This window comes from Spea bombifrons, chromosome 3, assembly GCF_027358695.1.
Source record: "Spea bombifrons isolate aSpeBom1 chromosome 3, aSpeBom1.2.pri, whole genome shotgun sequence".
NCBI lineage: Eukaryota > Metazoa > Chordata > Amphibia > Anura > Pelobatidae > Spea > Spea bombifrons.
In genome coordinates, this window is record NC_071089.1 from 49,769,781 (window position 1) to 49,796,156 (window position 26,376).

Genomic DNA, 26,376 nt, shown 5'->3' on the forward strand with positions numbered 1-26,376 from the left:
GATTTCTAGGCCTAGGAAGTTTTGTCCTCTGAAGTGACCACAAAATCTGGATAAATAAATATTACAAAGTTCTATTTAACCCTACAGCAAGTAAAGTGCCAGGAAACAGATGACCAAACTCATATCAGGACAGGTTCTGCCACACTGACACCCAAATACATACCCCAGGACAGGCTCTGCTGCCACATGGACCCCCACATCAGGATGGGATAACCTACTAATATTATTAATTATATACTACTACTAGTATAAAAATGCTTTCCACATTGCTCTGTTGTTTGTGTGTATTGCCCCTTGTGTATTTGTGCCCCCCCTAGCCACCCTCCTTTGTGCATTTTTGCTATACACCCTTGTGTATTGATTTATCTGATGCCCCCAGCCAGCCCCCTCCCTTGTGTATTGATTTATCTGATGCCACCAGCTAGCCCCCCTCCCTTGTGTATTGATTTATTTGATGCCCCCAGCCAGCCCCCCTCCCTTGTGTATTGATTTATTTGATGCCCCCAGCCAGCCCCCCTCCCTTGTGTATTGATTTATTTGATGCCCCCAGCCAGCCTCCCTCGTGTATTGATTTTTTTGATGCCCCCAGCCAGCCCCCCTCCCTTGTGTATTGATTTATTTGATGCCACCAGCCAGCCCCCCTCCCTTGTGTATTGATTTATTTGATGCCCCCTCCCTTGTGTATTGATTTATTTGATGCCCCCAGCCAGCCCCCCTCCCTTGTGTATTGATTTATTTGATGCCCCCAGCCTGCCCCACTCCCTTGTGTATTGATGCACCAACCCCTTGTAATGTTTATTATAATGGCCCCCATACAAATGTGTATTAACCCCCCCTGATGTGTAATTATGTCCCCAGCCTGCCAGCCGCCATCTTTTTGTATTTAATTTTCCCAAGGCAGCCCCCCCTTGTTAATGTGCCTCCTCCAGTGAGATCTGGTGTACTTACTCTAGTGCATTACTTCTAATAACACATTACATTTGAAGACCCTTCTGCTTATGAACTATTTTTTTAAATTAAATAATTACTTTTTTGAAGGTCTTCGTTTTTCTGCCTCAACACCGCTGCTCTCTTGCTCTTCTACCGCGTGCTCTCTGTCACAGCATCTGTTCCGTAAGTGCCCGCCCCCTTGAGCATCTTCAAAGGGGCGGGACGAAGAGCCTCAATGATTGGCATGACGGCAAGCCATTAAGCGGCCAGCGGCTGACAGTTTCAAAGCGGCTGTAAAACCGCTTCGGTTTTACAGCTGCTTTGAAACTGTCAAACGCATCGGCTGCAATTTCAACTGTGCCGGCACACCGGGAAACGTCCCGGTTGTGAGCCGGGTCAATTGGGGGGGCACAGCATAATGTAGGGGGGGCCATGGCCCCCTCTGCCGACGCCACTAGAAATAAGCGAGCATGTGTGCCGAAACCCAGGATCGAACCAGGGACCTTTAGATCTTCAGTCTAACGCTCTCCCAACTGAGCTATTTCGGCATGCAAGAAAATGCTGCTAGCAAAAGTACATGGGATGGGGAAGCCTGTTTAATAGCCAGTAAACTGCTGCACCATGAGAATATTTAAACATCTGGCTTACAAAGTACAGCCCATTCTTCTTAAAAATAAGCGAACATGTGTGCTGAAACCCGCGATCGAACCAGGGACATTTAGATCTTCAGTCTAACGATCTCCCAACTGAGCTATTTCGGCATGCAAGAAAATGCTGCTAGCAAGTCTGCACGGGACAGGAAAGCCTGTTTAATAGACTGTTTAATAGTGGCTTACAAAGTACAGCTCATTCGTCTTCAAAAGCAAGTGATCATGTGTGCCGAAACCCGGGATCGAACCAGGGACCTTTAGATCTTCAGTCTAACGCTCTCCCAACTGAGCTATTTCGGCATGCAAGAAAATGCTGCTAGCAAAAGTACATGGGATGGGGAAGCCTGTTTAATAGCCAGTAAACTGCTGCACCATGAGAATATTTAAACATCTGGCTTACAAAGTACAGCTCATTCGTCTTCAAAAGCAAGAGAGCATGTGTGCAGAAACCCGAGACCTTTTGATCTTCAGTCTAACGCTCTCCCAACTGAGCTATTTCGGCGTGCAAAAAAACGCTGCTAGCAAATCTGCACGGGATGGGAAAGCCTGTTTAATAGCCAGTAAACTGCTGCACCATGAGAATATTTAAAAATCTGGCTTACAAAGTACAGCCCATTCTTCTTAAAAATAAGCGAGCATATGTGTCGAAAACCGGGATCGAGCCAGGGACCTTTAGATCTTCAGTCTAACACTCTCCCAACTGAGCTATTTCGGCATGCGAGGAAATGCTGCTAGCAAATCTGCATGGGATGGGAAAGCCTGTTTAATAGCCAGTAAACTGCTGCACCATGAGAATATTTAAACAGCTGGCTTACAAAGTACAGCCCATTCTTCTTAAAAATAAGCGAGCATGTGTGCTGAAACCCGGGATCTGTAGATCTTCAGTCTAATGCTGTCCCAACTGAGCTATTTTAGCATGAAAGAAATTTTTGCTAGCAAATCTGCACGGGACGGGAAAGCCTGTTTAATTGCCCGTAAACTGCTGCACGATGAGAATATTTAAACATCCGGCTTACAAAGTACAGCTCATTCGTCTTCAAAATCAAGCGAGCATGTGTGCCGAAACCCGGGATCGAACCAGGGACCTTTATTTCTTCAGTCTAACGCTCTCCCAACTGAGCTATTTCGGCATGCAAGAAAACGCTACTAGCAAAAGTACATGGGGTGGGGAAGCCTGTTTAATAGCCAGTAAACTGCTGCACCATGAGAATATTTAAACATCTGGCTTACAAAGTACAGCCCATTCTTCTTAAAAATAAGCGAACATGTGTGCCGAAACCCGCGATCGAACCAGGGACCTTTAGATCTTCAGTCTAACGATCTCCCAACTGAGCTATTTCGGCATGCAAGAAAATGCTGCTAGCAAGTCTGCACGGGACAGGAAAGCCTGTTTAATAGTGGCTTACAAAGTACAGCTCATTCGTCTTCAAAAGCAAGTGATCATTTTTGCCGAAACCCGGGATCGAACCAGGGACCTTTAGATCTTCAGTCTAACGCTCTCCCAACTGAGCTATTTCGGCATGCAAGAAAATGCTGCTAGCAAAAGTACATGGGATGGGGAAGCCTGTTTAATAGCCAGTAAACTGCTGCACCATGAGAATATTTAAACATCTGGCTTACAAAGTACAGCTCATTCGTCTTCAAAAGCAAGAGAGCATGTGTGCAGAAACCCGAGACCTTTTGATCTTCAGTCTAACGCTCTCCCAACTGAGGTATTTCGGCGTGCAAAAAAACGCTGCTAGCAAATCTGCACGGGATGGGAAAGCCTGTTTAATAGCCAGTAAACTGCTGCACCATGAGAATATTTAAAAATCTGGCTTACAAAGTACAGCCCATTCTTCTTAAAAATAAGCAAGCATATGTGTCGAAAACCGGGATTGAGCCAGGGACCTTTACATCTTCAGTCTAACGCTCTCCCAACTGAGCTATTTCGGCATGCGAGGAAATGCTGCTAGCAAATCTGCATGGGATGGGAAAGCCTGTTTAATAGCCAGTAAACTGCTGCACCATGAGAATATTTAAACATCTGGCTTACAAAGTACAGCCCATTCTTCTTAAAAATAAGCGAACATGTGTGCCGAAACCCACGATCGAACCAGGGACCTTTAAATCTTCAGTCTAACGATCTCCCAACTGAGCTATTTCGGCATGCAAGAAAATGCTGCTAGCAAGTCTGCACGGGACAGGAAAGCCTGTTTAATAGAGGCTTACAAAGTCCAGCTCATTCGTCTTCAAAAGCAAGTGATCATGTGTGCCGAAACCCAGGATCGAACCAGGGACCTTACAAAGTACAGCCCATTCTTCTTAAAAATAAGCGAGCATGTGTGCTGATACCCGGGATCTGTAGATCTTCAGTCTAATGCTGTCCCAACTGAGCTATTTTGGCATGAAAGAAATTTTTGCTAGCAAATCTGCACGGGACGGGAAAGCCTGTTTAATTGCCCGTAAACTGCTGCACGATGAGAATATTTAAACATCCGGCTTACAAAGTACAGCTCATTCGTCTTCAAAATCAAGCGAGCATGTGTGCCGAAACCCGGGATCGAACCAGGGACCTTCAGATCTTCAGTCTAACGCTCTCCCAACTGAGCTATTTCGGCATGCAAGAAAACGCTGTTAGCAAAAGTACATGGGATGGGGAAGCCTGTTTAATAGCCAGTAAACTGCTGCACCATGAGAATATTTAAACATCTGGCTTACAAAGTACAGCCCATTCTTCTTAAAAATAAGCGAACATGTGTGCCGAAACCCGCGATCGAACCAGGGACCTTTAGATCTTCAGTCTAACGATCTCCCAACTGAGCTATTTCGGCATGCAAGAAAATGCTGCTAGCAAGTCTGCACGGGACAGGAAAGCCTGTTTAATAGAGGCTTACAAAGTCCAGCTCATTCGTCTTCAAAAGCAAGTGATCATGTGTGCCGAAACCCAGGATCGAACCAGGGACCTTTAGATCTTCAGTCTAACGCTCTCCCAACTGAGCTATTTCGGCATGCAAGAAAATGCTGCTAGCAAAAGTACATGGGATGGGGAAGCCTGTTTAATAGCCAGTAAACTGCTGCACCATGAGAATATTTAAACATCTGGCTTACAAAGTACAGCTCATTCGTCTTCAAAAGCAAGAGAGCATGTGTGCAGAAACCCGAGACCTTTTGATCTTCAGTCTAACGCTCTCCCACCTGAGCTATTTCGGCGTGCAAAAAAACGCTGCTAGCAAATCTGCACGGGATGGGAAAGCCTGTTTATAGCCAGTAAACTGCTGCACCATGAGAATATTTAAACATCTGGCTTACAAAGTACAGCCCATTCTTCTTAAAAATAAGCGAGCATGTGTGTCGAAACCCGGGATCGAGCCAGGGACCTTTAGATCTTCAGTCTAACGCTCTCCCAACTGAGCTATTTCGGCATGCAGGAAAATGCTGCTAGCAAGTCTGCACGGGACAGGAAAGCCTGTTTAATAGCCTGTTTAATAGCCTGTTTAATAGTGGCTTACAAAGTACAGCTCATTCGTCTTCAAAAGCAAGTGACCATGTGTGCCGAAACCCAGGATCGAACCAGGGACCTTTAGATCTTCAGTCTAACGCTCTACCAACTGAGCTATTTCGGCATGCAATAAAATGCTGCTAGCAAAAGTACATGGGATGGGGAAGCCTGTTTAATAGCCAGTAAACTGCTGCACCATGAGAATATTTAAACATCTGGCTTACAAAGTACAGCTCATTCGTCTTCAAAAGCAAGAGAGCATGTGTGCAGAAACCCGAGACCTTTTGATCTTCAGTCTAACGCTCTCCCAACTGAGCTATTTCGGCGTGCAAAAAAACGCTGATAGCAAATCTGCACGGGATGGGAAAGCCTGTTTAATAGTCAGTAAACTGCTGCACCATGAGAATATTTAAACATCCGGCTTACAAAGTACAGCCCATTCTTCTTAAAAATAAGCGAGCATGTGTGTCGAAACCCGGGATCGAACCAGGGACCTTTAGAGCTTCAGTGTAACGCTCTCCCAACTGAGCTATTTCGGCATGCAAGAAAATGCTGCTAGCAAATCTGCACGGGATGGGAAAGCCTGTTTAATAGCCAGTAAACTGCTGCACCATGAGAATATTTAAACAGCTGGCTTACAAAGTACAGCCCATTCTTCTTAAAAATAAGCGAGCATGTGTGCTGAAACCCGGGATCAAACCAGGGACCTGTAGATCTTCAGTCTAATGCTGTCCCAACTGAGCTATTTTGGCATGAAAGAAATTTTTGAAGCAAATCTGCACGGGACGGGAAAGCCTGTTTAATTGCCAGTAATCTGCTGCACGATGAGAATATTTAAACATCCGGCTTACAAAGTACAGCTCATTCGTCTTCAAAATCAAGCGAGCATGTGTGCCGAAACCCGGGATCGAACCAGGGACCTTTAGCTCTTCAGTCTAACGCTCTCCCAACTGAGCTATTTCAGCATGCAAGAAAATGCTGGTAGCAAAAGTACATGGGATGGGGAAGCCTGTTTAATAGCCAGTAAACTGCTGCACCATGAGAATATTTAAACATCTGGCTTACAAAGTACAGCCCAATTCTTCTTAAAAATAAGCGAACATGTGTACCGAAACCCGCGATCGAACCAAGGACCTTTAGATCTTCAGTCTAACGCTCTCCCAACTGAGCTATTTCGGCATGCAAGAAAATGCTGCTAGCAAGTCTGCACGGGACAGGAAAGCCTGTTTAATAGCCAGTAAACTGCTGCACCATGAGAATATTTAAACATCTGGCTTACAAAGTACAGCTCATTCGTCTTCAAAAGCAAGAGAGCATGTGTGCAGAAACCCGGGATCTTTTGATCTTCAGTCTAACGCTCTCCAAACTGAGCTATTTCGGCGTGCAAAAAAACGCTGCTAGCAAATCTGCACGGGATGGGAAAGCCTGTTTAATAGCCAGTAAACTGCTGCACCATGAGAATATTTAAACATCTGGCTTACAAAGTACAGCCCATTCTTCTTAAAAATAAGCGAGCATGTGTGCCGAAACCCGGGATCAAACCAGGGACCTTTAGATCTTCAGTCTAACGCTCTCCCAACTGAGCTATTTTGGCATGAAAGAAAATGCTGCTAGCAAATCTGCGCGGGACGGGAAAGCCTGTTTAATTGCCAGTAAACTGCTGCACCATGAGAATATTTAAACATCTGGCTTACAAAGTACAGCTCATTCGTCTTCAAAAGCAAGAGAGCATGTGTGCAGAAACCCGGGACCTTTTGATCTTCAGTCTAACGATCTCCCAACTGAGCTATTTCGGCGTGCAAAAAAACGCTGCTAGCAAATCTGCACGGGATGGGAAAGCCTGCTTAATAGCCAGTAAACTGCTGCACCATGAGAATATTTAAACATCTGGCTTATAAAGTACAGCCCATTCTTCTTAAAAATAAGCGAGCATGTGTGCCGAAACCCGGGATCAAACCAGGGACCTTTAGATCTTCAGTCTAACTCTCTCCCAACTGAGCTGTTTTGGCATGCAAGAAAATGCCGCTAGCAAAAGTACATGGGATGGGGAAGCCTGTTTAATAGCCAGTAAACTGCTGCACCATGAGAATATTTAAACATCTGGCTTACAAAGTACAGCTCATTCGTCTTCAAAAGCAAGTGAGCATGTATGCCGAAACCCAGGATCTAACCAGGGACCTTTAGATCTTCAGTCTAACGCTCTCCCAACTGAGTTATTTCGGCATGCTAGAAAATGCTGCTAGAAAATGCTGCTAGAAAATGCTGCTAGCAACAGCACATGGATTTGGGAAGCCTGTTTAATAGCCAGTAAACTGCTGCACCATGAGAATATTTAAACATCTGGCTTACAAAGTACAGCTCATTCGTCTTCAAAAGCAAGAGAGCATGTGTGCAGAAACCCGGGACCTTTAGATCTTCAGTCTAACGCTCTCCCAACTGAGCTATTTCGGCGTACAAAAAAACACTGCTAGCAAATCTGCACGGGATGGGAAAGCCTGTTTAATAGCCAGTAAACTGCTGCACCATGAGAATATTTAAACATCTGGCTTACAAAGTACAGCCCATTCTTCTTAAAAATAAGCGACCATGTGTGCCGAAACCCGGGATCGAACCAGGGACCTTTAGATCTTCAGGCTAACGCTCTCCCAACTGAGCTATTTCGGCATGCGAGAAAACGCTGCTAGCAAAAGTACATGGGATGGGGAAGCCTGTTTAATAGCCAGTAAACTACTGCACCATGAGAATATTTAAACATCTGGCTTACAAAGTACAGCCCATTCTTCTTAAAAATAAGCGAACATGTGTGCCGAAACCCGCGATCGAACCAGGGACCTTTAGATCTTCAGTCTAACGCTCTCCCAACTGAGCTATTTCGGCATGCAAGAAAATGCTGCTAGCAAGTCTGCACGGGACAGGAAAGCCTGTTTAATAGCCAGTAAACTGCTGCACCATGAGAATATTTAAACATCTGGCTTACAAAGTACAGCTCATTCGTCTTCAAAAGCAAGTGATCATGTGTGCCGAAACCCGGGGTCGAACCAGGGACCTTTAGATCTTCAGTCTAACGCTCTCCCAACTGAGCTATTTCGGCATGCAAGAAAATGCTGCTAGCAAAAGTACGTGGGATGGGGAAGCCTGTTTAATAGCCAGTTAACTGCTGCACCATGAGAATATTTAAACATCCGGCTTACAAAGTACAGCTCATTCGTCTTCAAAAGCAAGTGAGCGTATGTGCTGAAACCCAGGATCGAACCAGGGATCTTTAGATCTTCAGTCTAACGTTCTCCCAACTGAGCTATTTCGGCGTACAAACAATTGCTCATAGCAAATCTGCACGGAATGGGAAAGCCTGTTTAATAGCCAGTAAACTGCTGCACCGTGAGAATATTTAAACATCTGGCTTACAAAGTACAGCCCATTCTTCTTAAAAATAAGCGAGCACGTGTGCCGAAACCCGGGATACACACATACATACATACACATGTTAGACGTGCATTTTTAACTACATAACATGTATTTATCTCTTTGAAGTAAAGACTGTGATTAAAATATGATTTCAAAATAACAGCTAAAGTGACAGTTATTTTTCATTCTTTAATATTAGCCCCTGTTGACAATATATATAAATATTAGACCCTGCTTCCGATATATAGTAATATTACACCCTGCTTCCGATATATTTAATATTAACCCCTGCTGCGGATATATATTAATATTAGCCCCTGCTGCGGATACATACTTATATTATACCCTGCTGCCGATATACATAGAAATTATACCCTGCTGCCAACATATATAAATATTAGCCCATACTGCCGATATATTATTAGTCCCTGCAGCCAATATATATAAATATTAGCCCCTGCAGCCTATATTTATTGATAATAGGCCCTGCAGCCAATATATATTAATATTAGCCCCTGCTGCCGATATATATAAATATTAGTCCCAGCTTCCGATATATATTAATATTAGCCCCTGCAGCCAATATATATTAATATTAGACCCTGCTGCCAATATATTTGCCACACTGACTGCAGATCAGGGGAAGACAGTGAGAGTCAGTACAGTCTTCCTTCCTTCTGACTGCACCGTGACATTGAGAGATCCTCTCCCCTGTAATCATCCCCAGAGTCCCTTTGTCCCCTCATTCACTAAACCACACCGCTCTTTTACTTACACCCTGTAGTTCAGGTATAGATCAAATAAACAACACATGGAAACAGCACACGCAACTGAATGAGATAAAAAAAAAACCCTGTATTTGCAGGTATACATAATGTGGCAAAGTAATGGACTCTGTCTACATAAGTGGCAGATTGGAACGCTCATTATTCCCAGCATGGGGAGGGTTAATTGCTGGAGGTCAGCAAGGTGGAGCCAATTAACCTGAACTCAGGTGCTTAAAGGGGCGGCCGTTAGAGGCATTAGCTGTCTGGGAATAGGGTGAGAGGCAGGCAAGCCAGAGGCCCTCAGACTGTATCAAAAGGATTTGTTTTTGTTTTGGTTTATTCACACTATGAAGTGCATCGCTGTGGACTGTACAAATCTGCAATAAACCACATCTTGCTTTTATTCTGCTGGTGTTCGGAGTTTCTTGTTTTGATCGGGCCATCCTGCTACAAGTGGTGTAAGAAGTGGGATATTGCTGTTTGAAACCTGTATCAACATGGAGGATGTTTTAAAGGCCCTCCTGCATGCTACTACAGTGCAACAGGAAACCAACCGGCTGATAACTGCTCAGATGGGAGCTATGATGGAAGCACAGCAAGAGGACAGGATTGTCCTAAAAGAGATTGTACAGCAACTCTCAAAAACTACCACAGATGAACAGAGCAGCAGTCCAAAACCAATCCGTGCAAATCAGTATCTGCAAAAGATGACGCCGCAAGATGATGTGGAGGCCTATCTAACAGCTTTTGAGCGGACTGCCATCAGAGAGCAATGGCCTCGCACTCAATGGGCTGGTATAGTGGCACCTTTTTTGCTTGGTGAAGCTCAAAAAGCCTATTTTGACCTAGAGGAAGAGGCGGCTGCTAGTTATGATATTCTTAAAGCAGAGATTCTTGCAAGGACTGGCGTGACTCCAGTGATCCGTGCCCAACGGTTCTATAATTGGAAATACCAGGAACAGAAGGCACCAAGATCACAAATGTTTGATTTGATTCATCTGGCCAGGAGATGGTTAAAACCAGAGAGTTCAACGCCTGCTCAAATAATTGAGACCTTGGTTTTGGATCGTTTTTTGCGAGGATTACCCCAAGGCCTACGAGAGTGGGCAGGGCAGGAAAGCCCTACCACTTATGATGCAATGGTGGCACTGGTTGAACAATATACAGCAGTGAGAGAGTTAAAATCTACATCACAGACTAAAATGCAACAGAACCAAAGACTGCTCACAAGCTCAAGGCCCTGGAACTATGGGAAAAATCAAGTTGTGATCCGAACTGGAGGCCCTGAAGTTTCTCCGGATGGAAACCAGGACTATAAACCCTCAAAGGGATGGCAAACCAGGAAACCTCCAGTTACTTGCTTTGAGTGTGGGGAGCTAGGTCACATAAAAGCTATGTGTCCTCATTTGCAGGAACCTATGGAATGTGGGTATAATGCTATAAATGACTTTTGTGGACTAATCTGTTTGGTTGGGAAACAGACCGAAAAATGTGTGTTTGATAAATATGTTTTGTTAAATGGGAAGGAAACCGTAGCTCTTGCGGCCTCTGGGAGCGATATTTCCTTAGTGACAAGCAGTCTCATTCAACCGTCTCAGTTGCTCCCAGGTAAGAAGGTTGGGATACTCTGTGTACATGGCTGTACTGTATCATACCCTACTACCTCTGTAAACATAGGCTATGGGGGCCAAACATTTTCAGTAGTGGCTGCAGTGGTACCTAAATTACCCCATCCCCTTATTCTTGGACGTAATTTCCCGGCGTTTCAAAGCCTGATTCAAAACCCGTGGGAGTCTGTAGAGGAGAACCCGTTTTGTGTTTTCCCATTGGTACACCCAGATTTGTTTTGTAAAAGGCGCAAGACAAGACGTGAGAGAAGGGAAGATAAGCATAGGGGTACTGGGAACTTACAAATGGCTTTGATAAACGAAGGTGTGACCTTACAAGATCCGAGCACTAGTTCCAACCCTTCAACCGAAATACTGGTTGAACCCCAGGGCCAAACCCGAGAACAGGCTAATATTGTGGATTTAGACATTGGTTTAAATCAGTTTGGAAGGGAACAAGTCAATGATTTAACATTGCAAAATGCCCGTAACCAAATTGTAGAAGTTAATGGGACCATGATCGATGGGCAATCCAGAGACAGGTATCCTCATTTCATTCTTAGAAATGATCTACTTTATAGAGTGATCAGAGAGGAGGGGCAAGAACTTGAACAGCTCTTAGTACCAAGGTCCTTCAGGAGGAAGGTGTTGGAATTGGCCCATTCTCATTTGTTTGGGGGACATTTGGGGGTAGAAAAAACTCAGGAAAGGGTTTTAAGGCGATTTTTTTGGCCTGGGGTATATGAAGAGGTAAAGCGGTACTGTGCCTCATGCCCAGACTGCCAGCTAGCGACCCCAAAACCTCGTCTAAGAGCACCCCTAATTCCATTGCCAATTATTGAAACCCCTTTTGAGCGAATTGCTATGGATTTGGTGGGACCAATAGAAAAATCGGCTAAGGGTAATCAATATATTCTGGTCATATTGGATTATGCTACACGCTACCCAGCAGCTATTCCCCTCCGCAATACTGCCTTCAAAACCATAGCGAAAGAATTGCTTCAAGTATTTTCTCGGGTAGGGTTACCAAAAGAAATTTTAACTGACCAAGGTACCCCTTTTATGTCCCGACTAATGAAAGAATTGTGTCATTTGTTACAAATAAAAGCTTTGAGGACATCTGTGTACCATCCTCAAACAGATGGGTTAGTTGAAAGATTCAATAGGACCCTGAAACACATGTTACGTAAAGTGGTTGATAGAGATGGGAAAAATTGGGACACTCTCCTACCGTACTTACTGTTTGCTATTCGGGAGGTTCCCCAATCTTCTGTAGGGTTTTCACCTTTTGAGCTCCTTTATGGTAGGCATCCAAGAGGTTTATTAGATATAGCGAAGGAGGAGTGGGAAGAACAAACGGTACCAGGACAGAATGTCATTCAATATGTGGAGCAACTCAAGGGGCGCATTACACAAATTTCTCCCATAGTCAGACAATATCTGGAGGAAGCTCAAAGAAGCCAACAGGTTATTTACAACCGCCAGGCAGCAGTACGTTCTTTCCAACCTGGGGACCGAGTTATGGTCCTTGTTCCCACTGCCGAAAGCAAACTCTTGTCTCATTGGCAGGGCCCATATGAGATTATTGAACAAGTAGGCCCTGTAAACTATAAAGTTCGACAGCCTGATCGCAGGAAAGTCGAACAGATTTACCATATAAACCTGCTAAAACCCTGGAAGGATAGAGAAAGTAGTATGGTTGCTATAGATAAATCCCCAGACCCAGATGTTAAAATATCTGCTGATCTCACCCCTGAACAGCAGAAGGAAGTTAAAGAAATGATATCAAGACATAAAGATGTCTTTTCTAGTATTCCTGGCAGAACTAGTGAAATCTGCCATGATATTGTCACAGAACCAGGAGTTACAGTAAAAGTAAAGCCCTATAGAGTTCCCGAGGCAAAAAGGAGTGCAATACAAACAGAAGTAGCAAAAATGTTAGAACTGGGAGTCATTGAGGAATCACATAGCCAATGGTCTAGCCCCATAGTTCTAGTACCTAAGCCAGATGGGTCAGTTAGTTTTTGCAATGATTTTAGAAAACTTAATGAATGCTCTAAATTTGATGCATATCCTATGCCTCGGGTTGATGAACTCATTGAAAAACTGGCACAGGCCAGATTCCTAAGTGTATTAGACCTTACAAAGGGTTATTGGCAGATCCCATTGACAGAAACCGCTAAAGAAAAAACTGCATTTGTGACCCCTGAAGGCCTGTACCAATATAAAGTTTTGCCATTTGGGCTTCATGGAGCCCCAGCAACCTTTCAGAGGTTAATGAATAAACTTCTAAGACCTCACTCCAATTATGCTTCTGCATACTTAGATGATGTAGTCGTCTATAGCCGAGACTGGGACTCCCATTTGGGAAAGGTAGAAGCGGTTTTAAATAGTATTCGGAAAGCTGGTCTTACTGCTAATCCTGCCAAATGTTCTATTGGATGTATGGAAGCCAAATATCTTGGTTATACTGTAGGGAGAGGACTGGTAAAACCTCAACTCACTAAGGCTGAGGCTATTGAACATTGGCCACGCCCTCTAAGAAAGAAACAGGTCAAAGCTTTCCTAGGAATAGTTGGCTATTATAGACGCTTCATACCCCACTTTGCCACTCGAGCTGCACCTCTCACTGATTTGATTAAAGCAAAGGCACCAGATACAGTCAGATGGAATGATGATGCAGAAAAAGCTTTTGCAGACTTGCGTACAGCTTTATGCAGGCACCCTGTTTTAGTAGCCCCGGATTTTAAGGAACATTTCTTTTTGCAAACTGATGCTTCTGATGTGGGCCTGGGGGCGGTATTATCTCAGATGATAGGAGAGGAAGAACATCCTGTGTTGTTTTTAAGTCGTAAGTTGTTGCCAAGGGAGCAGAAGTATGCTACTGTAGAGAAGGAATGTTTGGCCATTAAGTGGGCAACTGAAACATTAAAATATTATTTGTTGGGCAGATCTTTTACCCTCATCACTGACCATGCTCCACTACAATGGATGCAGAACAACAAAGACAAGAATACTAAAGTCACACGTTGGTTCCTCTCTTTGCAACAGTTTAAATTTGTTGTGAAGCATAGGGCTGGGCTATTGCATGCCAATGCAGATGCATTGTCTAGGGTGCACAGTTTCTTATCGAAGGCCGCTTCACACACCTGTGTTAAGCTGAGGGGGAGGGTATGTGGCAAAGTAATGGACTCTGTCTACATAAGTGGCAGATTGGAACGCTCATTATTCCCAGCATGGGGAGGGTTAATTGCTGGAGGTCAGCAAGGTGGAGCCAATTAACCTGAACTCAGGTGCTTAAAGGGGCGGCCATTAGAGGCATTAGCTGTCTGGGAATAGGGTGAGAGGCAGGCAAGCCAGAGGCCCTCAGACTGTATCAAAAGGATTTGTTTTTGTTTTGGTTTATTCACACTATGAAGTGCATCGCTGTGGACTGTACAAATCTGCAATAAACCACATCTTGCTTTTATTCTGCTGGTGTTCGGAGTTTCTTGTTTTGATCGGGCCATCCTGCTACAATAAATAATGTATGGAAACTTAGCCGATACAGATCAACAGAATTTGACACACTATTTGACATCCAAACAACTATAAATCATTCTTTTTTATCACATTATTAAAATCCCAAAAATCAAAAAAGTTAAAAGGCCCAAATAAATTAAGGAGATTAGACATAATGGAAACTTCAACAAAACTTTTAGCCATTAATGCATCACAACCATCTTAAATGCGTCACCAAATGAACACCTCATCACAGATAACACAATGCATACAGCTGCATATAACTAAGCTGAGTACCACTTGGTCTGTGAAGGCCTGTGAAACCAAGGGGGAATAGTGTCCTGTATAATGAAATCAAGAATTGAGTTCCACAAACTCTGAACCAACATCTCCGTTTCCTTTTTAATAATATATTCAGATTGAAATAAGAGTAAATAACACAATACCTTTTTCCTCTCACTGATTTCTAGGCCTAGGAAGTTTTGTCCTCTGAAGTGACCACAAAATCTGGATAAATAAATATTACAAAGTTCTATTTAACCCTACAGCAAGTAAAGTGCCAGGAAACAGATGACCAAACTCATATCAGGACAGGTTCTGCCACACTGACACCCAAATACATACCCCAGGACAGGCTCTGCTGCCACATGGACCCCCACATCAGGATGGGATAACCTACTAATATTATTAATTATATACTACTACTAGTATAAAAATGCTTTCCACATTGCTCTGTTGTTTGTGTGTATTGCCCCTTGTGTATTTGTGCCCCCCCTAGCCACCCTCCTTTGTGCATTTTTGCTATACACCCTTGTGTATTGATTTATCTGATGCCCCCAGCCAGCCCCCTCCCTTGTGTATTGATTTATCTGATGCCACCAGCTAGCCCCCCTCCCTTGTGTATTGATTTATTTGATGCCCCCAGCCAGCCCCCCTCCCTTGTGTATTGATTTATTTGATGCCCCCAGCCAGCCCCCCTCCCTTGTGTATTGATTTATTTGATGCCCCCAGCCAGCCTCCCTCGTGTATTGATTTTTTTGATGCCCCCAGCCAGCCCCCCTCCCTTGTGTATTGATTTATTTGATGCCACCAGCCAGCCCCCCTCCCTTGTGTATTGATTTATTTGATGCCCCCTCCCTTGTGTATTGATTTATTTGATGCCCCCAGCCAGCCCCCCTCCCTTGTGTATTGATTTATTTGATGCCCCCAGCCTGCCCCACTCCCTTGTGTATTGATGCACCAACCCCTTGTAATGTTTATTATAATGGCCCCCATACAAATGTGTATTAACCCCCCCTGATGTGTAATTATGTCCCCAGCCTGCCAGCCGCCATCTTTTTGTATTTAATTTTCCCAAGGCAGCCCCCCCTTGTTAATGTGCCTCCTCCAGTGAGATCTGGTGTACTTACTCTAGTGCATTACTTCTAATAACACATTACATTTGAAGACCCTTCTGCTTATGAACTATTTTTTTAAATTAAATAATTACTTTTTTGAAGGTCTTCGTTTTTCTGCCTCAACACCGCTGCTCTCTTGCTCTTCTACCGCGTGCTCTCTGTCACAGCATCTGTTCCGTAAGTGCCCGCCCCCTTGAGCATCTTCAAAGGGGCGGGACGAAGAGCCTCAATGATTGGCATGACGGCAAGCCATTAAGCGGCCAGCGGCTGACAGTTTCAAAGCGGCTGTAAAACCGCTTCGGTTTTACAGCTGCTTTGAAACTGTCAAACGCATCGGCTGCAATTTCAACTGTGCCGGCACACCGGGAAACGTCCCGGTTGTGAGCCGGGTCAATTGGGGGGGCACAGCATAATGTAGGGGGGGCCATGGCCCCCTCTGCCGACGCCACTAGAAATAAGCGAGCATGTGTGCCGAAACCCAGGATCGAACCAGGGACCTTTAGATCTTCAGTCTAACGCTCTCCCAACTGAGCTATTTCGGCATGCAAGAAAATGCTGCTAGCAAAAGTACATGGGATGGGGAAGCCTGTTTAATAGCCAGTAAACTGCTGCACCATGAGAATATTTAAACATCTGGCTTACAAAGTACAGCCCATTCTTCTTAAAAATAAGCGAACATGTGTGCTGAAACCCGCGATCGAACCAGGGACATTTAGATCTTCAGTCTAACGATCTCCCAACTGAGCTATTTCGGCATGCAAGAAAATGCTGCTAGCAAGTCTGCACGGGACAGGAAAGCCTGTTTAATAGACTGTTTAATAGTGGCTTACAAAGTACAGCTCATTCGTCTTCAAAAGCAAGTGATCATGTGTGCCGAAACCCGGGATCGAACCAGGGACCTTTAGATCTTCAGTCTAACGCTCTCCCAACTGAGCTATTTCGGCATGCAAGAAAATGCTGCTAGCAAAAGTACATGGGATGGGGAAGCCTGTTTAATAGCCAGTAAACTGCTGCACCATGAGAATATTTAAACATCTGGCTTACAAAGTACAGCTCATTCGTCTTCAAAAGCAAGAGAGCATGTGTGCAGAAACCCGAGACCTTTTGATCTTCAGTCTAACGCTCTCCCAACTGAGCTATTTCGGCGTGCAAAAAAACGCTGCTAGCAAATCTGCACGGGATGGGAAAGCCTGTTTAATAGCCAGTAAACTGCTGCACCATGAGAATATTTAAAAATCTGGCTTACAAAGTACAGCCCATTCTTCTTAAAAATAAGCGAGCATATGTGTCGAAAACCGGGATCGAGCCAGGGACCTTTAGATCTTCAGTCTAACACTCTCCCAACTGAGCTATTTCGGCATGCGAGGAAATGCTGCTAGCAAATCTGCATGGGATGGGAAAGCCTGTTTAATAGCCAGTAAACTGCTGCACCATGAGAATATTTAAACAGCTGGCTTACAAAGTACAGCCCATTCTTCTTAAAAATAAGCGAGCATGTGTGCTGAAACCCGGGATCTGTAGATCTTCAGTCTAATGCTGTCCCAACTGAGCTATTTTAGCATGAAAGAAATTTTTGCTAGCAAATCTGCACGGGACGGGAAAGCCTGTTTAATTGCCCGTAAACTGCTGCACGATGAGAATATTTAAACATCCGGCTTACAAAGTACAGCTCATTCGTCTTCAAAATCAAGCGAGCATGTGTGCCGAAACCCGGGATCGAACCAGGGACCTTTATTTCTTCAGTCTAACGCTCTCCCAACTGAGCTATTTCGGCATGCAAGAAAACGCTACTAGCAAAAGTACATGGGGTGGGGAAGCCTGTTTAATAGCCAGTAAACTGCTGCACCATGAGAATATTTAAACATCTGGCTTACAAAGTACAGCCCATTCTTCTTAAAAATAAGCGAACATGTGTGCCGAAACCCGCGATCGAACCAGGGACCTTTAGATCTTCAGTCTAACGATCTCCCAACTGAGCTATTTCGGCATGCAAGAAAATGCTGCTAGCAAGTCTGCACGGGACAGGAAAGCCTGTTTAATAGTGGCTTACAAAGTACAGCTCATTCGTCTTCAAAAGCAAGTGATCATTTTTGCCGAAACCCGGGATCGAACCAGGGACCTTTAGATCTTCAGTCTAACGCTCTCCCAACTGAGCTATTTCGGCATGCAAGAAAATGCTGCTAGCAAAAGTACATGGGATGGGGAAGCCTGTTTAATAGCCAGTAAACTGCTGCACCATGAGAATATTTAAACATCTGGCTTACAAAGTACAGCTCATTCGTCTTCAAAAGCAAGAGAGCATGTGTGCAGAAACCCGAGACCTTTTGATCTTCAGTCTAACGCTCTCCCAACTGAGGTATTTCGGCGTGCAAAAAAACGCTGCTAGCAAATCTGCACGGGATGGGAAAGCCTGTTTAATAGCCAGTAAACTGCTGCACCATGAGAATATTTAAAAATCTGGCTTACAAAGTACAGCCCATTCTTCTTAAAAATAAGCAAGCATATGTGTCGAAAACCGGGATTGAGCCAGGGACCTTTACATCTTCAGTCTAACGCTCTCCCAACTGAGCTATTTCGGCATGCGAGGAAATGCTGCTAGCAAATCTGCATGGGATGGGAAAGCCTGTTTAATAGCCAGTAAACTGCTGCACCATGAGAATATTTAAACATCTGGCTTACAAAGTACAGCCCATTCTTCTTAAAAATAAGCGAACATGTGTGCCGAAACCCACGATCGAACCAGGGACCTTTAAATCTTCAGTCTAACGATCTCCCAACTGAGCTATTTCGGCATGCAAGAAAATGCTGCTAGCAAGTCTGCACGGGACAGGAAAGCCTGTTTAATAGAGGCTTACAAAGTCCAGCTCATTCGTCTTCAAAAGCAAGTGATCATGTGTGCCGAAACCCAGGATCGAACCAGGGACCTTACAAAGTACAGCCCATTCTTCTTAAAAATAAGCGAGCATGTGTGCTGATACCCGGGATCTGTAGATCTTCAGTCTAATGCTGTCCCAACTGAGCTATTTTGGCATGAAAGAAATTTTTGCTAGCAAATCTGCACGGGACGGGAAAGCCTGTTTAATTGCCCGTAAACTGCTGCACGATGAGAATATTTAAACATCCGGCTTACAAAGTACAGCTCATTCGTCTTCAAAATCAAGCGAGCATGTGTGCCGAAACCCGGGATCGAACCAGGGACCTTCAGATCTTCAGTCTAACGCTCTCCCAACTGAGCTATTTCGGCATGCAAGAAAACGCTGTTAGCAAAAGTACATGGGATGGGGAAGCCTGTTTAATAGCCAGTAAACTGCTGCACCATGAGAATATTTAAACATCTGGCTTACAAAGTACAGCCCATTCTTCTTAAAAATAAGCGAACATGTGTGCCGAAACCCGCGATCGAACCAGGGACCTTTAGATCTTCAGTCTAACGATCTCCCAACTGAGCTATTTCGGCATGCAAGAAAATGCTGCTAGCAAGTCTGCACGGGACAGGAAAGCCTGTTTAATAGAGGCTTACAAAGTCCAGCTCATTCGTCTTCAAAAGCAAGTGATCATGTGTGCCGAAACCCAGGATCGAACCAGGGACCTTTAGATCTTCAGTCTAACGCTCTCCCAACTGAGCTATTTCGGCATGCAAGAAAATGCTGCTAGCAAAAGTACATGGGATGGGGAAGCCTGTTTAATAGCCAGTAAACTGCTGCACCATGAGAATATTTAAACATCTGGCTTACAAAGTACAGCTCATTCGTCTTCAAAAGCAAGAGAGCATGTGTGCAGAAACCCGAGACCTTTTGATCTTCAGTCTAACGCTCTCCCACCTGAGCTATTTCGGCGTGCAAAAAAACGCTGCTAGCAAATCTGCACGGGATGGGAAAGCCTGTTTATAGCCAGTAAACTGCTGCACCATGAGAATATTTAAACATCTGGCTTACAAAGTACAGCCCATTCTTCTTAAAAATAAGCGAGCATGTGTGTCGAAACCCGGGATCGAGCCAGGGACCTTTAGATCTTCAGTCTAACGCTCTCCCAACTGAGCTATTTCGGCATGCGAGGAAATGCTGCTAGCAAATCTGCACGGGATGGGAAAGCCTGTTTAATAGCCAGTAAACTGCTGCACCATGAGAATATTTAAACAGCTGGCTTACAAAGTACAGCCCATTCTTCTTAAAAATAAGCGAGCATGTGTGCTGAAACCCGGGATCAAACCAGGGACCTGTAGATCTTCAGTCTAATGTTGTCCCAACTGAGCTATTTTGGCATGAAAGAAATTTTTGCTAGCAAATCTGCACGGGACGGGAAAGCCTGTTTAATTGCCAGTAAACTGCTGCACGATGAGAATATTTAAACATCCGGCTTACAAAGTACAGCTCATTCGTCTTCAAAAGCAAGCGAGCATGTGTGCCGAAACCCGGGACCTTTAGATCTTCAGTCTAACGCTCTCCCAACTGAGCTATTTCGGCATGCAAGAAAATGGTGGTAGCAAAAGTACATGGGATGGGGAAGCCTGTTTAATAGCCAGTAAACTGCTGCACCATGAGAATATTTAAACATCCGGCTTACAAAGTACAGCTCATTCGCCTTCAAAAGCAAGCGAGCATATGTGCCGAAACCCAGGATCGAACCAGGAACCTTTAGATCTTCAGTCGAACGCTCTCCTAACTGAGCTATTTCAGCGTACAAAAAAATGCTGCTAGCAAATCTGCACGGGATGGGAAAGCCTGTTTAATAGCCAGTAAACTGCTGCACCGTGAGAATATTTAAACATCTGGCTTACAAAGTACAGCCCATTCTTCTTAAAAATAAGCAGTGGCGTCTCCAGCTTTCATATTTAGGGGGGGCACATGGGGGGCCAGGGACCAAAGTAGGGGGGCCAATTATAAAACAGTACATAAACACTATATATATATATATATATATATATATATACATACACACGTTAGACGTGCATTTTTAACTACATAACATGTATTTATCTCTTTGAAGTAAAGACTGTGATTAAAATATGATTTCAAAATAACAGCTAAAGTGACAGTTATTTTTAATTCTTTAATATTAGCCCCTGTTGACAATATATATAAATATTAGACCCTGCTTCCGATATATAGAAATATTACACCCTGCTTCCGATATATTTAATATTAACCCCTGCTGCGGATATATATTAATATTAGCCCCTGCTGCGGATACATACTTATATTATACCCTGCTGCCGATATACATAGAAATTATACCCTGCTGCCAACATATATAAATATTAGCCCATACTGCCGATATATTATTAGTCCCTGCAGCTAATATATATAAATATTAGCCCCTGCAGCCTATATTTATTGATAATAGGCCCTGCAGCCAATATATATTAATATTAGCCCCTGCTGCCGATATATATAAATATTAGTCCCAGCTTCCGATATATATTAATATTAGCCCCTGCAGCCAATATATATTAATATTAGACCCTGCTGCCAATATATTTGCCACACTGACTGCAGATCAGGGGAAGACAGTGAGAGTCAGTACAGTCTTCCTTCCTTGTGACTGCACCGTGACATTGAGAGATCCTCTCCCCTGTAATCATCCCCAGAGTCCCTTTGTCCCCTCATTCACTAAACCACACCGCTCTTTTACTTACACCCTGTAGTTCAGGTATAGATCAAATAAACAACACATGGAAACAGCACACGCAACTGAATGAGATAAAAAAAAACCCTGTATTTGCAGGTATACATAAATAATGTATGGAAACTTAGCCGATACAGATCAACAGAATTTGACACACTATTTGACATCCAAACAACTATAAATCATTCTTTTTTATCACATTATTAAAATCCCAAAAATCAAAAAAGTTAAAAGGCCCAAATAAATTAAGGAGATTAGACATAATGGAAACTTCAACAAAACTTTTAGCCATTAATGCATCACAACCATCTTAAATGCGTCACCAAATGAACACCTCATCACAGATAACACAATGCATACAGCTGCATATAACTAAGCTGAGTACCACTTGGTCTGTGAAGGCCTGTGAAACCAAAGGGGAATAGTGTCCTGTATAATGAAATCAAGAATTGAGTTCCACAAACTCTGAACCAACATCTCCGTTTCCTTTTTAATAATATATTCAGATTGAAATAAGAGTAAATAACACAATACCTTTTTCCTCTCACTGATTTCTAGGCCTAGGAAGTTTTGTCCTCTGAAGTGACCACAAAATCTGGATAAATAAAAATTACAAAGTTCTATTTAACCCTACAGCAAGTAAAGTGCCAGGAAACAGATGACCAAACTCATATCAGGACAGGTTCTGCCACACTGACACCCAAATACATACCCCAGGACAGGCTCTGCTGCCACATGGACCCCCACATCAGGATGGGATAACCTACTAATATTATTAATTATATACTACTACTAGTATAAAAATGCTTTCCACATTGCTCTGTTGTTTGTGTGTATTGCCCCTTGTGTATTTGTGCCCCCCCTAGCCACCCTCCTTTGTGCATTTTTGCTATACACCCTTGTGTATTGATTTATCTGATGCCCCCAGCCAGCCCCCTCCCTTGTGTATTGATTTATTTGATGCCCCCAGCCAGCCCCCCTCCCTTGTGTATTGATTTATTTGATGCCCCCAGCCAGCCCCCCTCCCTTGTGTATTGATTTATTTGATGCCCCCAGCCAGCCTCCCTCGTGTATTGATTTTTTTGATGCCCCCAGCCAGCCCCCCTCCCTTGTGTATTGATTTATTTGATGCCACCAGCCAGCCCCCCTCCCTTGTGTATTGATTTATTTGATGCCCCCTCCCTTGTGTATTGATTTATTTGATGCCCCCAGCCAGCCCCCCTCCCTTGTGTATTGATTTATTTGATGCCCCCAGCCTGCCCCACTCCCTTGTGTATTGATGCACCAACCCCTTGTAATGTTTATTATAATGGCCCCCATACAAATGTGTATTAACCCCCCCTGATGTGTAATTATGTCCCCAGCCTGCCAGCCACCATCTTTTTGTATTTAATTTTCCCAAGGCAGCCCCCCCTTGTTAATGTGCCTCCTCCAGTGAGATCTGGTGTACTTACTCTAGTGCATTACTTCTAATAACACATTACATTTGAAGACCCTTCTGCTTATGAACTATTTTTTTAAATTAAATAATTACTTTTTTGAAGGTCTTCGTTTTTCTGCCTCAACACCGCTGCTCTCTTGCTCTTCTACCGCGTGCTCTCTGTCACAGCATCTGTTCCGTAAGTGCCCGCCCCCTTGAGCATCTTCAAAGGGGCGGGACGAAGAGCCTCAATGATTGGCATGCCGGCAAGTCATTAAGCGGCAAGCGGCTGACAGTTTCAAAGCGGCTGTAAAACCGCTTCGGTTTTACAGCTGCTTTGAAACTGTCAAACGCATCGGCTGCAATTTCAACTGTGCCGGCACACCGGGAAACATCCCGGTTGTGAGCCGGGTCAATTGGGGGGGGCACAGCATAATGTAGGGGGGGCCATGGCCCCCCCCTGCCGACGCCACAGGAAATAAGCGAGCATGTGTGCCGAAACCCGGGATCGAACCAGGGACCTTTAGATCTTCAGTCTAACGCTCTCCCAACTGAGCTATTTCGGCATGCAAGAAAATGCTGCTAGCAAAAGTACCGTATTGGCTCGAATATAGGCCGCACTTTTTTCCCCCACTTTAAGTTTTTAAAGTGGGGGTGCGGCCTATATTCGGGGTCTAGCGCCCGACGCCCAGGACATGCAGTCCCGGGCGCCAGGCAGGCAGCGGGGTTAGGATACAGATCCCCCGCAGCGGTGCAGGGGACCCGTATCCTACTCCCCGATACGCTCAGACAGCCTCCCCTGCCAGCACTTTCCACGGGGGGGGTGCCGGCACGGGAGGTTGTCTAAGCGTTTTACCTCTGCCCACCCCCGACTTACCGGAGCAGACTCCCGGGTGTCTTGCGGGGCCGGCGGGAGATATCTACGCAATACGCGTATGCAACTTCCGGTACCGGGAAGTATCCCGGGAAGTACCGCGTATTGCTTAGATGTCCCTCGCCGGCCCCGCAAGACACCCGGGAGTCTGCTGCGGTAAGTCGAGGAGGGGGGGGGCAGAGGAGGACAGTGGCAGCATATCTCGGGGGGGGGAGGAGGAGGAGGACAGTGGTAGCATATCGGGGGAGGGGACAGTGGTAGCATATCGGGGGGGACAGTGGTAGCATATCGGGGGGGGACAGTGGTAGCATATCGGGGGGGGGCAGTGGTAGCATATCGGGGGGGGACAGTGGTAGCATATCGGGGGGGGACAGTGGTAGCATATCGGGGGGGAGGAGGACAGTGGTAGCATATCGGGGGAGGGGACAGTGGTAGCATATCGGGGGGGACAGTGGTAGCATATCGGGGGGGGACAGTGGTAGCATATCGGGGGGGGGACAGTGGTAGCATATCGGGGGGGACAGTGGTAGCATATCGGGGGGGGACAGTGGTAGCATATCGGGGGGGAGGAGGACAGTGGTAGCATATCGGGGGGGGACAGTGGTAGCATATCGGGGGGGGGGAGGACAGTGGTAGCATATCGGGGGGGGGAGAGGACAGTGGTAGCATATCTCGGGGAGGGAGGACAGTGGCAGCATATCTCGGGGGGGGGGCAGAGTGGCAGCATGTTTTTTTTTGGTGCTTTTTTAAAGAAAAAAAACTTTTTCTTTAAAAAAGCACCAAACTTTTAGGGTGCGGCCTATATACGGGGGCGGCCTATATCCGAGCCAATACGGTACATGGGATGGGGAAGCCTGTTTAATAGCCAGTAAACTGCTGCACCATGAGAATATTTAAACATCTGGCTTACAAAGTACAGCCCATTCTTCTTAAAAATAAGCGAACATGTGTGCCGAAACCCGCGATCGAACCAGGGACATTTAGATCTTCAGTCTAACGATCTCCCAACTGAGCTATTTCGGCATGCAAGAAAACGCTGCTAGCAAGTCTGCACGGGACAGGAAAGCCTGTTTAATAGACTGTTTAATAGTGGCTTACAAAGTACAGCTCATTTGTCTTCAAAAGCAAGTGATCATGTGTGCCGAAACCCGGGATCGAACCAGGGACCTTTAGATCTTCAGTCTAACGCTCTCCCAACTGAGCTATTTCGGCATGCAAGAAAATGCTGCTAGCAAAAGTACATGGGATGGGGAAGCCTGTTTAATAGCCAGTAAACTGCTGCACCATGAGAATATTTAAACATCTGGCTTACAAAGTACAGCTCATTCGTCTTCAAAAGCAAGAGAGCATGTGTGCAGAAACCCGAGACCTTTTGATCTTCAGTCTAACGCTCTCCCAACTGAGCTATTTCGGCGTGCAAAAAAATGCTGCTAGCAAATCTGCACGGGATGGGAAAGCCTGTTTAATAGCCAGTAAACTGCTGCACCATGAGAATATTTAAAAATCTGGCTTACAAAGTACAGCCCATTCTTCTTAAAAATAAGCGAGCGTATGTGTCGAAAACCGCGATCGAGCCAGGGACCTTTAGATCTTCAGTCTAACGCTCTCCCAACTGAGCTATTTCGGCATGCGAGGAAATGCTGCTAGCAAATCTGCATGGGATGGGAAAGCCTGTTTAATAGCCAGTAAACTGCTGCACCATGAGAATATTTAAACAGCTGGCTTACAAAGTACAGCCCATTCTTCTTAAAAATAAGCGAGCATGTGTGCTGAAACCCGGGATCTGTAGATCTTCAGTCTAATGCTGTCCCAACTGAGCTATTTTAGCATGAAAGAAATTTTTGCTAGCAAATCTGCACGGGACGGGAAAGCCTGTTTAATTGCCCGTAAACTGCTGCACGATGAGAATATTTAAACATCCGGCTTACAAAGTACAGCTCATTCGTCTTCAAAATCAAGCGAGCATGTATGCCGAAACCCGGGATCGAAACAGGGACCTTTAGATCTTCAGTCTAACGCTCGCCCAACTGAGCTATTTCGGCATGCAAGAAAATGCTGCTAGCAAAAGTACATGGGGTGGGGAAGCCTGTTTAATAGCCAGTAAACTGCTGCACCATGAGAATATTTAAACATCTGGCTTACAAAGTACAGCCCATTCTTCTTAAAAATAAGCGAACATGTGTGCCGAAACCCGCGATCGAACCAGGGACCTTTAGATCTTCAGTCTAACGATCTCCCAACTGAGCTATTTCGGCATGCAAGAAAATGCTGCTAGCAAGTCTGCACGGGACAGGAAAGCCTGTTTAATAGTGGCTTACAAAGTACAGCTCATTCGTCTTCAAAAGCAAGTGATCATGTGTGCCGAAACACGGGATCGAACCAGGGACCTTTAGATCTTCAGTCTAACGCTCTCCCAACTGAGCTATTTCGGCATGCAAGAAAATGCTGCTAGCAAAAGTACATGGGATGGGGAAGCCTGTTTAATAGCCAGTAAACTGCTGCACCATGAGAATATTTAAACATCTGGCTTACAAAGTACAGCTCATTCGTCTTCAAAAACAAGAGAGCATGTGTGCAGAAACCCGAGACCTTTTGATCTTCAGTCTAACGCTCTCCCAACTGAGCTATTTCGGCGTGCAAAAAACGCTGCTAGCAAATCTGCACGGGATGGAAAAGCCTGTTTAATAGCCAGTAAACTGCTGCACCATGAGAATATTTA

General features: G+C 44.8%; 10 non-coding genes across 10 annotated transcripts; all 10 read right to left on the bottom strand.

Annotated features, from left to right (window-relative positions):
• Positions 1–1,807: 1,807 nt before the first annotated feature.
• TRNAF-GAA (transfer RNA phenylalanine (anticodon GAA)) lies at positions 1,808–1,880 on the bottom strand. The gene has a single exon. It is a non-coding gene; the product is annotated as a tRNA-Phe (tRNA).
• A 1,147-nt stretch (positions 1,881–3,027) lies between these two features.
• TRNAF-GAA (transfer RNA phenylalanine (anticodon GAA)) lies at positions 3,028–3,100 on the bottom strand. Its single transcript has one exon. It is a non-coding gene; the product is annotated as a tRNA-Phe (tRNA).
• A 1,007-nt stretch (positions 3,101–4,107) lies between these two features.
• Positions 4,108–4,180, bottom strand: TRNAF-GAA (transfer RNA phenylalanine (anticodon GAA)). The gene has a single exon. It is a non-coding gene; the product is annotated as a tRNA-Phe (tRNA).
• Positions 4,181–5,112: 932 nt separating this feature from the next.
• TRNAF-GAA (transfer RNA phenylalanine (anticodon GAA)) lies at positions 5,113–5,185 on the bottom strand. Its single transcript has one exon. It is a non-coding gene; the product is annotated as a tRNA-Phe (tRNA).
• A 2,894-nt stretch (positions 5,186–8,079) lies between these two features.
• On the bottom strand, positions 8,080–8,152 carry TRNAF-GAA (transfer RNA phenylalanine (anticodon GAA)). Its single transcript has one exon. It is a non-coding gene; the product is annotated as a tRNA-Phe (tRNA).
• Positions 8,153–16,609: 8,457 nt separating this feature from the next.
• Positions 16,610–16,682, bottom strand: TRNAF-GAA (transfer RNA phenylalanine (anticodon GAA)). Its single transcript has one exon. It is a non-coding gene; the product is annotated as a tRNA-Phe (tRNA).
• Positions 16,683–17,829: 1,147 nt separating this feature from the next.
• On the bottom strand, positions 17,830–17,902 carry TRNAF-GAA (transfer RNA phenylalanine (anticodon GAA)). Its single transcript has one exon. It is a non-coding gene; the product is annotated as a tRNA-Phe (tRNA).
• A 1,007-nt stretch (positions 17,903–18,909) lies between these two features.
• On the bottom strand, positions 18,910–18,982 carry TRNAF-GAA (transfer RNA phenylalanine (anticodon GAA)). The gene has a single exon. It is a non-coding gene; the product is annotated as a tRNA-Phe (tRNA).
• Positions 18,983–23,276: 4,294 nt separating this feature from the next.
• TRNAF-GAA (transfer RNA phenylalanine (anticodon GAA)) lies at positions 23,277–23,349 on the bottom strand. The gene has a single exon. It is a non-coding gene; the product is annotated as a tRNA-Phe (tRNA).
• Positions 23,350–24,796: 1,447 nt separating this feature from the next.
• Positions 24,797–24,869, bottom strand: TRNAF-GAA (transfer RNA phenylalanine (anticodon GAA)). The gene has a single exon. It is a non-coding gene; the product is annotated as a tRNA-Phe (tRNA).
• Positions 24,870–26,376: the final 1,507 nt, after the last annotated feature.